The 12,491-nt window shown below is 43.8% G+C and overlaps 1 long non-coding RNA gene across 1 annotated transcript in view; it reads right to left on the reverse strand.

Moving 5' to 3' along the window:
• Positions 1 to 10,357: 10,357 nt before the first annotated feature.
• LOC137096630 (uncharacterized) overlaps positions 10,358 to 12,491 on the reverse strand; it is a 31,649-nt gene continuing 29,515 nt past the window's right edge. The window contains exons 4-5 of the long non-coding RNA XR_010909561.1: positions 11,279 to 11,380; positions 10,358 to 10,780 (exon numbers count right to left, since the gene is read on the reverse strand). This is a non-coding gene — a long non-coding RNA (uncharacterized lncRNA). The remainder of the gene's footprint in view (positions 10,781 to 11,278; positions 11,381 to 12,491) is intronic.

The raw sequence follows: 12,491 nt of genomic DNA on the forward strand, positions 1-12,491 counted from the left end.
TGTTCTATTGACCAGCAAGTTCACCATCTGAAATATATAAATAATGAAGTATGGCAGAAGAAATAGAAACAAAGCAGCTGGTGTTAAATCATTTCAAGGCAAAGCATCAAAGCTTAGAAATCTTGTTGTTTTTTCACATTACATATTCTAGACACACTTCAGTCAATGTGGTCAGTTACTTTTCAAGGCTTTGGAGTTACTGTGCATAAAGCAAAAGAAGATAAAAAGTATTTTTTTTCTTTTTTTTCTATGCTATCTGCCACAGTTGATTATTCTGAAACACAAATATCCCACCTTTACTTATAGTACCTAAAATAGCTGATGAAAATTTTAAAACAACAATGAAAAGTTTTTAAAAAGTTTATCTGAGCTATAGTGACAGCAGACTGTCACATCAATCAAAAATAGAGCAGAACAAGGAAAAATCAGCAAAAACAGGAGCACACTCCATCATAGAAACATCTTCATATTTCACTAATCCCAAATAGCTTCCTAAACTATTTTGCTTTAGAAAAGCATTTATAATGCAAGAAATCCAATTTTCAGCATGGGCAATTCACCCAATTCAAGATTTAGGCCTTTCAAAGTCCCATAAAAACTTTAAAAGGAAGTAAGACCCACTGATTTCAGTGGGATTTATTTGGGAGTAGACATGAATGTAGTATCTTAAGAGTTTCTTTGCCTTATCGATTCTACACATATTTTATTTATTTATTTATTTGCTTTACTTCTATACCACCTTTCTCAGCCGAAATGGCGACTCAAGGCGGTTTACATAGTAAAGGTCAACACAACAACAACAAGAAGGCAGTTAAAACACATTATACATTATACAAAACATCAGGTCAAAACAATCATAATCCTAGATATACGCCTCAGCAAACAAATCAGAATCAGAATCCGTAATCATAATCCTTTATACCAATTCCTGTGATCAATTGTACCATATTACTGTATTTCATTGCATTATTTAGCCAAACGCTTGTTCGTAAAGCCAAATCTTGACCTTCCTCCGGAATGCCAGCAGTGAAGGGGCCTGTCTGATGTCCACAGGTAGGGCGTTCCCTAGCCGAGGGGCCACCACCGAGAAGGCCCTGTCTCTCGTCCCGCCCGCATCGCAGGGCCTCCCCAGATGATCTTAATGTCCTGGTCGGTTCATAGGAGGAGATGCGTTCGGAGAGGTAGGTAGGGCCAGAACCGTTTAGGGCTTTATAGGCTAAAGCCAGCACCTTGAATTGTGCCCAGTAGCAGATTGGCAGCCAGTGGAGCTGGCGCAACAGAGGAGTGGTGTGCTCCCTGAGTGCCGCTCCTGTTAGCCACCTGGCTGCCAAACGTTGGACCATTTTAAGCTTCCGAGCAGTCTTCAAGGGCAACCCCACGTAGAGAGCGTTGCAGTAGTCTAAGCGGGATGTAACCAGAGCGTGGACTACCGTGGCCAAGTCAGACTTCCCAAGGTACGGTCACAGCTGGCGCACGAGTTTTAACTGTGCGAATGCTCCCCTGGTCACCGCCGAAACCTGGGGTTCCAGGCTCAGCGATGAGTCCAGGGTCACACCCAAGCTGCAAACCTGTGTCTTCAAGGGGAGTGCGACCCCATCCAACACAGGCTGTAACCCTATACCCTGTTCGGCCTTGCGACTGACCAGGAGTACCTCTGTCTTGTCTGGATTCAATTTCAATTTGTTCGCCCTCATCCAGACCGTCACAGCGGCCAAGCACCAGTTCAGGACCTCGACAGCCTCCTTAGTAGCAGGTGGAAAGGAGTGACAGAGTTGGACATCATCTGCGTACATATGACACCGTACTCCGACACTCCGGATGATCTCACCCAGCGGCTTCATGTAGATGTTGAACAACATGGGGGACAGTATTGAGCCCTGAGGAACCCCACAAGACAACGGTTGTGGGGTTGAACAGGTGTCCCCCAGTAACACCTTCTGAGATCGGCCCTCTAGGAATGACCGGAGCCACTGCAGAACAGTACCTCCGAGACCCATCCCCGCGAGGCATCCCAGAAGGATACTGTGGTCGACGGTATTGAAGGCCGCTGAGAGGTCCAGCAGCACCAACAGGGACACACTCCCCCTGTCGAGCTCCCGACGCAGATCATCCACTAAGGCGACCAAGGCTGTCTCGGTACCATGTCCCGGCCTAAAGCCAGACTGTGCCGGATCTAGATAATCCGTGTCTACCAAGAATACCTGGAGTTGTGAGGCCACCACACGTTCCAAGACTTTGCCCAAAAAGGGGAGATTGGAAACTGGCCGATAGTTGTCAAATTGAGTGGGGTCCAGTGATGGTTTTTTCAACAGCGGTTTTATTATAGCTTGTTTTAAGCTCGCTGGAATAATGCCTTCCCGAAGGGAGGCATTAACCACCACCTTCACCCACTCGGCCAATCCCCCTCTGGCTTCCTTTACGAGCCAGGATGGACAGGGGTCCAGGATGCATGTGGTAGGCCTCATTCCTCCAAGTATCTTGTCCACATCCTCGGGCTTCACCAATTGAAATGAATCCAATAAAACTGGACAAGCAGATGCTCCAGCTACATCCTCATCTACTGCCGTTAATATGGTGTCCAGACCAGAACGGATCAAAGCGACTTTGTCTGCAAAGAACCGAGCAAAAGCATCACAGTGGGCTGCCGGGTTGTCAGGGCTCCCGTCTTGGGGGATGGGATTTAAAAGGCCTCTGACAACTCGAAACAACTCAGCCGATCGGTTCTTTGCAGACGCAATAGTGGCCGCGAAGAAAGATTTCTTCGCGGCCTTTATTGCCGCGGCATATGCCCTTAAAAAGGACACAACCGGGTTCAGTTTGGCTCGCTCGGATCTGAACGCCACACGCTCTCTAGTTCCCTCTTCTTTCGCTTCATCACTGCCAACTCCTCATTAAACCAAGGAGCTGGTTTAGCTCGGTTACTTGAGAGGGGACGTTCCGGAGCGATCGTGTCTATTGCCCTAGTCATCTCCCTGTTCCAGAGAGAGACCAGGGCATCAACAGAATCACCAACCGAGGCGGCGGGAAATTCCCCAAGAGCCGTCAGGAATCCATTCGGATCCATAAGCCTCTTGGGGCGGACCAACTTAATGGGTCCCCCACCTCTGCAGAGGTTAGGAGGTACAGTAAGTCTAAATCTGACCAGATGGTGGTCGGTCCATGGCAACGGAGAGATGGACAGCTCCTCAACACCGCCACCTAGCTCCCATCCCTGACAGAAAACCAAATCCAATGTGTGTCCAGCACAGTGGGTGGGGCCAGATACCCGTTGGGACAGCCCCATGGTTGCCATGGAAGACATGAAGTCCTGAGCTGCTCCTACTAGGGTAGTCTCGGCGTGTACATTGAAGTCCCCCAGCACAAGAAGCCGTTGGTTCTCCAATGCCAAGCTCGAGACCACCCCTGCTACCTCAGGTAGGGAGACCGTAGTGCAGCGAGGTGGGCAGTACACTAACAGAATCCCTATTCTGTCCCGGTCACCCACCCTCAGGTGGACACATTCAAAATTAGTTGACTGTGGGATGGGGCCTCTGGTCAGAGGGATTGTATTTTTATAGACCACTGCAACTCCGCCTCCCCGCCCTCCGGGTTTCGACTGGTGCTGCACAGAGAAACCTGGTGGACAAAGCTGGGTCAAATTTACCCCTCCAGCTTCGTCCAACCAGGTCTCTGTGATGCACGCCAGATCTGCCCATTTATCCAAAATTATATCTTGGATGAAAGATGTTTTAACGTTGACAGATCTGGCGTTCAACAGCACCATTTTCAACCCGGAGGGACCGCCATCCTGGGTACAACAACCTACCTTGTCAGGAGACTGATTACAAGTTGTTAAATTTCTTCTTCTAACTCTAGGCCGAATTCGATTTGTCAGATTTCTTCTATCACTAGGCTGAATTGGTGGTCTCCCTTTCCTGCATCTCCCCCTCCCCGTTATAATTTCTATGGGGACCCCTCGGCCATCGGAACACCCTCCTTCTACCATATTGCACTTCTCCCTCATAGGTTCTTTCCATGATTCATTCCAGGTTGTTTGTTCTCTTGCTTTCCCCTCCTCCCCCCCACTCCCCCCCCCACTCCTTTTCCACTCCTGCAATGTTGTTTTTGAGGTCTTCCCACCCGCTCCACTCCCTGTCTCCCTCCCACTCCACCAGCAACACTATCAGTAAGTACCAAAGGGTGGGAGACGACATGAGTGAGAGCGTTGGTACTACGTTGATTCTAGTCCCTAACGTAAAGTGCCAGCAGATATTAAAGTGCTAGGTGCTAAAGCCGTTAAAGTGCACTAGAAATTATCACGTAATTGATAAGCTAACTGCTGTAATAGAGGGTTAAGGGATTAAAGTGCATGGAGTTTAAAGTGCAAGGAGTTAAGGTGCAGGTGGTAAACAATGGTTAAAGTGCTGGTAATTATGAGACTTAGCAGCGTTGGCTAACAGATGTAGTAATAGTGCAAAAACAGCGCAATTGTTCGTTCAGTCAGCAGTTCTGTCTTGATTCACAAGGGTATAGATCTTATGGGAGCCCACAGATTGCAAGGGCTATGGGATTTTTAAAGAATGTTAGTAGGATTGTTACAATGGATACAGAGTCTGATAATGACTTAGTTGGTATTTCTTTCCGGAATTAGAGGCAATAGCATGAACGATGACAATACAATGCAATAATGGCAGCCGATGGTAAATCTCGTAGCAGCAGTTATGTAAGGATTCCTGCCACCCAGCAATGGCCTAGTAGTCCTAGGATGGAAACAGCCAGATAAGGAGTCTTGAGGGGGACCGCTGGGCTCCAGATGGTCAGGCCCTTTCAGGGGATCGACTCTCCCAAGCCAGGATCACTCCGACGGTAGTAGGCACGTGGGAACCCGGTTAGGTTCGCTCAAGCAGCGGTGGATACGCGGGGGGGGGGGGGAGAGCCTGGCTGCTCACGGCCTCCGCCAGGATGGAAACGCGGAGGCGGCATCAGTTGGCACCAAGACGCGGAGGAACCAGGCCGCTCCCAGCAGAAGGTGCAGAGGCGACGTCCACTGGAAGCACGAGAATCACGGAGGATCGTCTTCACGGAGGAATCGCCAAGCAGGGAACTTCGCCCGGCCGCCGGGCAGCAGATGGAAGAACCCAGCGGCTCGCCTGCTACAGCCACCGGGCAGAGAGGCTGCAAGACAGCAGTCGCAACCACGCGGTCGGTGACTGGCTGGATCTGCGGCGGCTCCGTTTTCCGGCTCGCCAACTCTGCGGCCTATTTCGGGGTGGAATAGGCCCACATTTCAAATCAGGCCCAAAGAGAAGCCCGCTGCTCACCACACGGCTCGTCTCGGTCTCTCTCAGTGGCCACGGTTCGGTGACAACTTGGGTAAGTCCCGAAAAAACCGAGCAAGCAGATTGGGAGGGAGCGAGCTCAGCCGAGCTCAGGCCGAGATGGTAGTAATAATGGCCTCCGCTCTACCTCCTCTTCTCCCCTCTTCCTTCTATTTCCCTGGATATCTCTCTCCAGTCAGCCCCCCAAGGCCCCCTTCGGGGTCCCGGGGTGTCGCTGGTCGGAGACCCGGTAAAGGGAAAACAGGATGAGGGTGGATGGCTACGATTTAGCCCGGATTGAGGGTTTTCGTCCTACCCAGGGTGGAAGGTTGCTGTTAGCGTGCCGCCATCTTAACCGGAAGTCTATATGATCAGAATAAATAATTCTTTCAAAGTAGTATTTACTCATCATTTCCTATATATCTTTGATCAGAAATTGGTCCTGAAAAGCAAAATTATTCATCTCTCTTTAGAAAAACAAGAAAGAAAAGAAAAAATTGTAAAACTGAATTGTTTACATAGTTGAAATATCCATATTAAGGTATTGCTACTTCGAGCACATAGGATCTGAGAAGTCTCTCAGGATTCATCTACACTGTAGAATTAATGTAGTCTGACACCACTTTAACTGACATTGCTCAATGCTATGAAATCATGGAAGTTAAGGGTTTTATAAGGTATTTGACTTTCTCTATCGAAGAGTGCTGGTGCCTTGCCAAACTACACATTCCAGGATTCCATAACTTTGGGTCATGGTGTTTTGCAGATGGATTACAATGGATTACTGATGGAATGGGGCAAATGTCATATGATAGGACCCATTTGGAATCATATTCAATTAGTCACAGAAACAGAATATGTTTCTGTGACTAATTGAATATGATTCCAAATGGGTCCTATCATATGACATTTGCCCCATTCCATCAGTAATCCATTGTAATCTATTTCACATTGGAATATGTTCCAATGTGATAAGATCCTTAGTAACAGATATTTTCAGGCTGCCAATAATAACTTTTAAGCAATGGATTTTAAAAGGCCCCATCTACACTTCCATATAATGCATTTTAAAACTACATTACATGTTCAGTGTAGACTTATATAATATAGTTGACTTATATAATACAGCATTACATGAGTCTACACCAAAGTTTCTCAACCTGGTTGGCTGGATTGCAAGAGGGGTGTCAGTGGAGTCACCAAAGACCATCAGAAAACACAGTATTTTCTGTTGGTCATGGGAGATCTGTATACCATCTTTGGTTCAGTTTCATCAATGGTGGGATTCAGAATGCTCTTTGATTGCAGATTAACTATACAGACCAGCAACTACAACTCCAAATGACAAAATCAATAACCCCCCCCCCCCCCCACCAACCCCAGCAGTATTCAAATGTGGACATATCTGGTATTTGTGCCAAATTTCGTCTAGTGAATGAAAATACATCCTGCATATCAGATATTTACATTATGATTCATAACAGTAGCAAAATTACAGTTATGAAGTAGCAACAAAAATAATGTTATAGTTGGGGGCCATCACAACATGAGGAACTGTATTAAGGGGTTGTGGCATCAGGAAGGTTGAGAAACACTGGTCTACACTAACCATATAATGCAGTTTCAAATTGCATTATATGATGATGTAGACAAAGGCAAGGCTTCCACAGGGTAATCATTTCATCTGTCCAGTGAAGAATTTTTAGCCATTTGGAATTAATTCATGAGCCACCATTCAGAAAATGACATGCAGTTGTTGTATTGTACCTCAGAAGGATGCTAAGAAGAGATGAGGGAATGGCAAAACAAGAAAATAAATCTCTGTACAATCGCTAATAAAAGCAATACTTCACATGCCCAATTTTATCAAATTGCATTAAGCCAACTTTTTTAAAAGCTACAAAAAGCATCTGATCACACCAGAGAGAGGCACTGCACGTGTGATTGTTTGTTGGGGGGGGGGGTGTCTTTTAAAAGATATTTTATATCGCAATATTAATACCTCTCCCCTCCAATTCTTGTCCCCAGCGCAACATGTGCTCATTTCTTCTGGAGGGAACTGCTCTGTATTTCATTCATCTTCCTGAATTGCAAGGGGAAATGTAAAATTAAAGCCTAACAACAGAATGCTTCATGCCGAGTCTCAGAAGAATAGGGAGAGGCAAAGCAGGGCAACATTGTGCTAAGTCTGGGCCTCGGCCAAACTTCTCTGTTCCTTGCCATTTCCAAAGCCTCGGGGAGTTTGTTTGGGGGACTTTCTATTCACTAAATCAACCTGTAAAACGATCTCAATTTTAATATTTACCCTGCCGTTCTTTTCCATTTATGCATATTCTGAGTAGTATTTGGGGGAGGGGCTGTTTCCTGTATGAAAGCTACTACATAACAAACTGAATATTTAAAAAGAAAGATGGGAAGAAAAAAGCGAAGCATTTCTTAAATAACCACCAAATGCTGCAATGATCCTAACAGTTCAGCTTTAGAGGAGAGAGAAGATGATTTTATTCTCTTCTCCTCTCCCAATCTGCAATCTAATAAAGCCTACTCTACCCTGCTGTGCACATTTGGAAGTAAAAGAAATGATATAGAATGTATTATTGATCATTCCTAGTGGAGCATCAGGAATAGTAAATCATATGGAACTACACAGTTCATTAGACATTGACAGAAGGCGATGCTGCAGCTCTGAAACCTGTAGAGATGACAGCAATCTCTTCCATTATAGATATATTTTACCCTCTAGAGAACTTTTTGAAACTAAGGCATAATCCTGCTGTCCAAACTTTTTCCCTTCTTTAGGCAGATTACTCACAAAATATGCTTGTGCCCATACGGTTTCTTCAAGAGGCAATCTCAATTGTCCCCATTAGTATGGGTGGGATTTGAGTATTTATGTGTGTACGAGTATGTTTGCATTGATAGTATTGATATATCATCTCCTAGTCCAAGAATACAATTGAAGGATTATTACTTACAATGTTCCCTCACCTATGTCTGTCACTGTTCCTAATACAGAAAATAAAAAACAAAAAAATATGAAAGCCCTATCCACCATTTTTAGTATACCTATCTTCAGAGCCATTAACCACCCTGCTGACTTTATGTCCTATATGCAAAATGTGAAGCCATCATGCTATCTGCCATAGAAAGCAAAGCATTACTTTTCGGGTAATTTACTCATAGCTACCAGGTTCAATGATTTTTAACTCAGAAATCATCTAATGAGCATTCACCATAAAGTGAAGAAGCATCGCTTATAAATGCACAGCCTCAGGTTAACGTTATAAATGGAAAGTCACACTCCCCCCCCCCCCCCCATGATTATTTATACAACTAACAAGGCCATCGCTATGCATATGTATGGCGCGTCTTTCAGCGAGTAATTGTTACTTGCTTTGCCTGCCACCACACAAATAGTAGAACCTAGCCCAGAATCACACAAATCAGTGTGGTATGTGTCACACCCACAAAAGGATTAATCAGTTCTCATTAGTTGCTAGGAAACCGTGTCCTGACCTTGGAGTATGTTCCGCCACTGAGGGCACTTGGATGAGGTAATGCTTCCATAGTGAGCTTTCTCAGGGCAGAGTATTGTCCCCCTGCAAAGGAGGATTGTGGGAACAGGGTTTCTCTCAATCTAGAAGCTGTACTGCAGGGATTAACACTCTAGAAACAGACTCATTAGATAAGACCAGTCATCCACTGTCAGGCTTCCGGTGCATTTCCTCTGAAATGTTTGGTGTTAAACACATTCATGTATAAATGGCTTGTTTTCTTGTTTTCTCATGTAAACCAAATGTATCCCACAAATTTTCTTGTTTGCTTGTGTAAACCAAATTTATTCCACAATAGTCAACAGTAAGAAATTCAACATTTCTCTTAATTCGGTTTAGATCTAAGAGACTGGGTTTTGAACCCCAGTTTAGTCCCTGAAACCCCTTGGTGATCTTGGGCAAATCACAGTCTGACTTCAAAGGAGGGCAATGACTCCCATGCCCAGGAATAGGTACTGATTACCTTCCGCAACCTCCTTGGTTAGTCCTGAGTAAACTGGAAACTTTTGAAGTTTAAGGATTATCCACTAATGAGTTTTCTCCTTTTTTGCATTTGGATAAGAAATAGTTTGAGCTAGCACATTTCTTCTTCAGTTGTGGTTCCTGTCCCCTTAGCTCAATTTTGGTATCCCAAAAAAATGGCAACAGTAAAAGTTTGCTGAAGATTACCTAGTAGTTGTTTTAAACATTTACTCAAATCTGATGTGCAGTGTTTAGAGTAGGCTGTAGAAAAATTTTCAGCTGTACTTCATAAAAAGGAAAATTAGCCTGTTTAGCAAGCCTTCCAACTGCTCACTTTTTAGCAGTAAATTTTGATCTTTATATCTATGTTATACACTTATATATGTGGGGTTGCATCAAAATTTCCCAGGCCAAAAGAGGTCATGTGTGAAAAATGTTTAAGAAGCTCTGGTCTAATATATCCATTAGTATAATTGCCTTACTCCTGGAATATTCGAGTGCTATAACACATTATTTTTTGTTCCATCTACAGAAAGACAAAATGAAGGAGCTCCAGCAACAGGTGGCAAACAAAAATTTAGGGGCTTCATCAATCATTGTGAAAATTTCCTTTTAAGTTTTCTTTTTGCACTTATCGCAGATCACCCTGGCACCAGATATTTTTAAACTCTAAATCTGGATTGGCATTTGTATTTTTATGTTGGTTATAACAAAAAGGTTATTAATGCATTTTAAAAATAATAAATACCCCCCAACTGTCCCAGTTTGGCAGGAACAGTCCCAAAAGTTCAGCTACTTTTTACAAGTCCTAGTTTCTCTCTCTTCCACCCACTTTTCTCCTTCATCCTCAGCATACTTTAAGTGCTGCAAATGAGTTCAGAATGGGAAAGAAGTTTACACTCAATTAACTCAGCAGTTTCACCTAGTTTGCCTGTGATTCCTCAGTAGTAACTTCTGCTATCTCAACCATATTGTGTTGTTACTTGGCCTCAAGGCATTTGATGACCAGCCCTGAAATAATAAGATCAGACATATGAAGCTGGATGAAGTAAAAGCCACTTTATTTGACCTGTTAGGTATTTAGAATTAAACCTGGAAAATATGCTAGAAAGGGGGATCAACCTGGTTGGGGTCTTAGCTGGGAGCCGGTGTCTATTTGTGAGACACCTCTACTGTTTCCCCTTGGGCAAAAAGATCTGACCCCAAAGGCAATATAATCACCCCAGAAAGTCATATTTTGGAACACAAACCTAGGGTGCACCCTCCCATCCAAAAAGCCCCAGAACCCAAAAAGGGAGAGCAAAACCTCATGGCAGCCCCAGAGACAGGCTTCTTTCCAGTCCCAGGCCCCAGAACCCAAAGAGGCTATTAAAAAACCATTGTTCACCCAAACTGGGCCAGCCACCTCGTGTCCATGTGACCGCCATCTTCCCGTTAGAGCTGCTGACTTGGGTATTCTCCCCCAAACTGCAAGAAAAAGGCATTTTTGTACAGCATCTTTCTATAAACTTATTACCACATCGTAAACTAGTTACTGTATCCAAACAGTTTTCAAAGGCAGCCCAAAGTCAAATGTACTAGTATTATCAAGCTGTGACAACCCCCCCCCCCCCGCCCCGAAGATTTATAGTTCACCAAGGGACCAAAAATAAATATATGATTTTTGCTTCTTTTTTAAAAAAAGAAACCCCTTTTTTGGACTTTCACAACTTTGAGGCATTGGGACCGGACCAGTGCCAGCTTCAACCCCCCCCCCCCAAAGATTCTATCATATTTAACCCTTCAATAAATTGTACCTATTTTCATGATTTTCTGTGTAACTTGTATCCTTTGTCTATAGACTATATCTATTTCTTATATAAAATTGCATAAACATTTTTGGCCCAGCTCTTATGCCTCTGGGGCCCCTTCCCCCCACACTCCCCTAGCTCCTGGCAGATAACCACACTTCATCTCATGCCTTACCATCTCTCCCGGGATCAGGTGGGGTATCAAGCTTGCAATCCAGAGGGATCCCCAGAGGGTCTTGCTCCATGCCCCTTTGCTCCATACCGACTTGTAAGAGACCTGGAGAAAGATAGAGGAGCAGTGTTTTGGTTCCTAAGACCATTGAAAATATTTGTTTTCCAGTGGTCTTAGGCAACCCCTTTGAAAGGGTTGTTCAACCCCCAAAGGGCTGCGACTCACAGATTGAGAACCACTACACTAGAGCATGTGTTCACTTTAAATCCAGTTTCTACCTCCTGCTGAATTCTATGACTTGTAGTTTAGAGAGGACCTTTAAACTGCTCAGCCAGATGGGTCCTGGACCTCACTGAACTACAAACCCCAAATTCTACAGAAGGCAGAAACGGGATTTAAACTGGATCCATCCTCCAGTGTGATGAGGTTGTAGACATTATGCAGTATAAAATCTTCTCACTACCATAATGTTCTAGATTTCCAGTTTTGATTATTTACCAAAATATATCTTGAAAACAGACAAGAAGAACTGTTGGGAGGATATCTTGAAGATGGATAAAGTCAAAACAGACTTTTGGAAACAATTCTTCTTGCATTTACTGTGAAACAAATGCATTGTTTCCAATTGAGCTTCATGAAACTTTTTCCCAAGTGACAGAACATAGGATTGAAGCCTAAATCAATGAAACACGAATGATATGTTGCCTGCACATGCTAATTAGAGGGAAAATTGTGTTGTTGTTTTAAAAAAATAACAAAAGTATACTTTAAAGGATATAAGAGAAGGAAAATAAAATTAATTATGTTAATCAGGAGATGAATGTGTCAGGAAAGTTAAGATGTTTCTTGGGCATGATTTAAAAGAAGAATAAAGGTTCATTTTAGAATCTTTTTAGTACAGACAGAAAACAGGCAACTATCCTGAGGAAATGAAATCCAGCCAGCATTTTGTTGTTGTTGTTTTTTAAGATGCCCTAACAATAATGCAGCAGGGTGAAAAGATCGGGAACACTTTATACACATTGTGCTAATTACTGCAAGTACTTAAAGTTGTAATTAGCTTATTATACTGCAGAGAACCTAACATGGCATGTCTTTCAAAAGAATTTCTCTCCAGATCATTAGTGGGAAAGCTAACAACATCTGCTTCAAATAAAATCAACCAATTAGCACAGGCAACTTCACATAGTTTGCAATCAGAGAATTATATTGTGCC

Source organism: Anolis sagrei, chromosome 3, assembly GCF_037176765.1.
Source record: "Anolis sagrei isolate rAnoSag1 chromosome 3, rAnoSag1.mat, whole genome shotgun sequence".
Classification (NCBI taxonomy): domain Eukaryota; kingdom Metazoa; phylum Chordata; class Lepidosauria; order Squamata; family Dactyloidae; genus Anolis; species Anolis sagrei.